The sequence below is a fragment of the Callorhinus ursinus genome, unplaced genomic scaffold, assembly GCF_003265705.2.
Source record: "Callorhinus ursinus isolate GAN/ISIS: 27379988/994484 unplaced genomic scaffold, GSC_fseal_2.0 scaffold31, whole genome shotgun sequence".
NCBI lineage: Eukaryota > Metazoa > Chordata > Mammalia > Carnivora > Otariidae > Callorhinus > Callorhinus ursinus.
The window spans coordinates 6,421,612-6,425,874 of record NW_027397093.1 but is presented as its reverse complement, the minus strand read 5'-3'; positions in this window follow the sequence as shown (position 1 = coordinate 6,425,874).

Below are 4,263 nucleotides of genomic sequence, written 5' to 3'. Positions count from 1 at the left end.
GCCCACAGTTGTCTGACAGTCATTTTAGTGGTCCATTCCCCTAGCATAAGTTTTCAATGCATCATCACTCAACTCTCTGACCGACCTCTGCCCTTCTCTCCTTCTTTACCAAAAGGATCAGATGGAGAGCATGTAAACTCTGCACTGCTCTGCTATCTCAAATGTTCATCCTTTTCACTTAAAATGTCTTTCTCTACATTTTCCCCCTCCTGGAAGAAGACATCATTTTGAAAGTGCTCTCCTCCCCATGTGAGTTTTGTCTCACACCTAGTACTCCTTGGACCCCTGCTTGAACCCTCCTGAGCCACACCTTCATTCTCTACTTCTTGGTTCATCAACACTCCTATTGCCAGAGCACAAGCAGAATCTCACCTCTTCCATGAAGAGAATCCCTGCTCAACCCTACTACATCCTCAGGTCACTCTCTCTTCATCACCAAATTTCTCCAAAAGATAACCTCAGTCTCCTTCCCTTCATTACCAAAATCCACGCCCTTAACCACACGATTGGAATTTCAACTCCAGATCCTTAATGGAAACTTGTGAAAAGTTCTCAAAGCCATCCTGGGTCTCTTCCCCCACATCGCTCCCTGGTCACAAGTCCAGATCTTGGAAGTTGGTGTCCAGGCCCTCCCCAGTCTGGTTCCTAGCCATCTCTCTTTGGCCTGGTTTCCTTCACATTTCCATGGGTTTCACACATTCAAAACTCACCTCTCCTTCAAAGTTCCTTTTGAAATGCTCTCCCTTTCATGAAGCTTGCTCAAATCATAACTGTCTCTAAATTCTTAGCTTCTATTTGTACTTCTAGTTAGTGCCTATTAGATGTGCACACAAGCTGTGCTTGCCTAGTACACAAAAACTCTGCAAGGCAAAGGTCACACCCTATCCTTATTTCCCATAGTAAATGGCAGTGCCAAGACTAGGGCAAGGCAAAAAGGGTGCCTCGGCAGCAAAAATTAAGAGGCGCTCATCTTCAGGTTCGGATTAACCACAGTGTCAGCACTTACATTTGGTACCCTAGGTGCCTCACTAGCCCCACGCTGGTAACTACGTGTGACTCTTTGACATGGATTGAAAATAAATGAATCATAAACCAATGAATCAGTAAGATGATGACAGTGTAAGTACTTCAGGAGGTGATTCCTTATCTTCAATGTCAATGAAATTGGGGATAAGTATAGAATGCAATCATAATCAGTGAGACAGGAAGGCAAGGCTGTCAGGGAGTGTCTAGGAATATAAATGAAAACACCAGGAAGACTCTCCCCTCTTCTTCCACAAGGTGCCATCCTGTCTGAATATGGCACCTGGAATTATTTACTGCAGCCACACTAGGAAGAGCCTGGGGATGAAACCAATAGAGAGCAGAAAGGCAGAGCCAAGAGAGAGGGAGCCGGGCCTGCCCATTCTCTAGACTTCTCATGGGAGACAATGGATCATTGTTATCAGCCTCTTTCCAGCCAGGGTTTTCCGTCACTTAGTTCAGCCAAAATAATACTGATATGGTGTCATTTCCCAGGAGAGAAGTGTGTGGCCGAAGAGGAAGCCAGGCGCCTGCTGCACCTTTTCTTCCTTCTCCCAAGAGAGGGATGAATGGGTCAGGGGTAAACCTGGCCTCTGAACTTTTGCTCCTGAAAGCCTCAGGGGTCAGAACTAGCCACAGCCCCACCATGCTCCTGTCCCCCATGTGAGAAGCAGATCACGCAGGCTCTCCAGCTGACCCAGAGAGAATGATAGTTCTCCAGCTGCTTTTCTTCAAACTAGCCAGAAGCAATAGGATACTGAGCTTCAGCCTGGTATCCAAAGTACATCCTCTGATGTAGTTTTAGCATTTGTAAAGTTGATTCTTTGATTCCCATTTGGCCCGTTCTGCCTGGTTCCAAACAAGTTAAGAGATAGAGGTCATTAGATACTCCCAAATTCTTCTCAGAAAGTAATCATGTTACATTTCACCAAATTAGGAAAGTGGAGAAAGCAAAGACGAACAGTTATTTTTATGAGAAAAAGTCTGTGGCATTTGAACTTTGGTTTCAGGCAAAGGTGGACTAACATGGGCAGGACTTACCCTCACATGTGAAACAATGAAAAATCAGCACAAACACACGAAACAACAGCTCTTAGGAGAGCAAATCTAAGACAGCAAAGGACAGTGAGCTCTGAGAAATGGGAAACAGAGTGTTCCGGAACTACAGCTGTGCCAGTGCACAGCCTTGCGAGTGTTGACAAGTTATATCTCAGGGGAGGAGTACATACAGGAAGACCAGTGGTCTCCTTGAATAAGGAGAAAGAGCTGGGAGTCCAGGGATACCTCCGGAGGGTTCCCCCTGCAAGTCATCAGCTGAGTAACAAACACATGGGTAGGAGGAAAGGATAAGCTAAGAACCTCTGAAACAATTAGAGGGCGTACCCATGGCTTGAAGAGAGCTGGGAATAATTTCCCTTGCTGTCAATCCTACCTCAATAAACTGGTTCAAAAATACAATTTAAAAAAAAAAGTGTATCTTTCCACAAGTGAAGTGAAAATTCTCATAGTTCACTCAACATTGGGTAGTACACCCAGAGAGTGTTGCCTTGATGGTGGGGCAAAACCAGCCCCAGACTCCATTCTCTTCTGGTCCCACTCAACAGAGCTTCTTAAAAGCAAGACCGGAAAGGATCAAACTATTTATGAGTACTTTAATGACATCCAGAAACAAAGCACAAAAATATCCATAGGAATAAAAATATCTGGGGCGCCTGGGTGGCTCAGTCATTAAGCGACTGCCTTCGGCTCAGGTCATGATCCCAGGGTCCTGGGATCGAGCCCCGCATCGGGCTCCCTGCTCGGCGGGAAGCCTGCTTCTCCCTCTCCCACTCCCCCTGCTTGTGTTCCCTCTCTCACTGTGTCTCTCTCTGTCAAATAAATAAATAAAATCTTTAAGAAAAAATATCCAACACCCAAGAAGATAGAATTCACATCTAATCAAAAATTACCAGGCATAGAAAAAAGTTGAGAAAAAAAGTTTCATCTCCTTTTTCACCCCATTCTACCTCCTCTCTCTTGTGCCCAGATCTGGCTGGAAGGACTTCCAACGAGACTACCCCCTACCCCAGAAGCACAGCACTTCCCCCTGTGACTAGCTGACACAGACTCTTGCTGTCAAGCCCCAGCACGGGACTGGCCTGGACTATGCTGAGCTCAAGGGCCCTCTGAGCCTGCCCTTCCAGCCCCAGCCCTCTATGAGGGTGCCCTCATAGCCTAAGACCTGAGGGACACTGTGCTCTCTTGCTCCCTTAGACACACCTGCCCGGGTGGACGGATACAGGTCAACCATGCTGGGGGGCACAGTGCCTGATAGCTTGACTGACCCAGAAACCATCCCTCCAGGGCACCTGGGACTTTTTTCTAAAAAACATACAGAACTGATAGGCAAGATAACATTTCTTTTTAATGAAACCAATATTTTCCCCCCTTTTTCTCTTTTGGTTTAAGCAACCAGTCTGCTCTACTCTCATTGCCTCAGGAAAGGTATGTCATAAACAGAGCAAATTATTATTTTTTTAAGAAGCCTTTTCCTGGCATTTATGTCTCCATGTCTATACAGTTCCTTAAAGAACAGAAAGGATTCTTAATAGAGATTTAGATTTGGAATAATTTTATAAAGGAAGTAACATTCTCCCTAACGTTTAAGGCTGGGCCTGAAACTTCTGAGGAGCCAGGAGAGCTGCCAGGGCCCGTGGATGACCCAGCGCCCACTCAAGGAAGCCCCCTGCATGGCCTGTGTCCAGCGAGAACTCCCCTCAATAGCAGGACCAGTACTTTTGCCCACTGGCTGCTCCAAAAGAGAGGCTGCTTCTCTCTACCCCAGCACTTTGCATCCTTCCCCATCCACCCTCATTACTAAGCGTGGATTAATGGTCCTACAAAGTATCGCTGCCTAGCAACCTGGGGAAATCTTTGCCCTCCACTTCCGGGGGGGGGGGGAGGGGGGGGGGGGGGGGTTTAAAGCAAGTTAAACCCTCCTGAGCCCTGCACAGTGGCAGCCCCTTTCACTCCTCCCAGACCAGAACTTTCACCTCAACAATTTTGTTCTCACGCTGACACACACGTTTTTTTCAGCTCATTTGCCCCTTTCCGTTGTTTGGGCCAACTCTCTCTCCTGCCTCAGAGGAGTCCTACGAATAACCAGTTGCATTGGGAATCCAAAACAACCTTTTAAGGCTACCCTTGAAGCCCATTTATAAAGCTGACTTTAGAGGGAAAAAAATACAATTGGGAACTTGA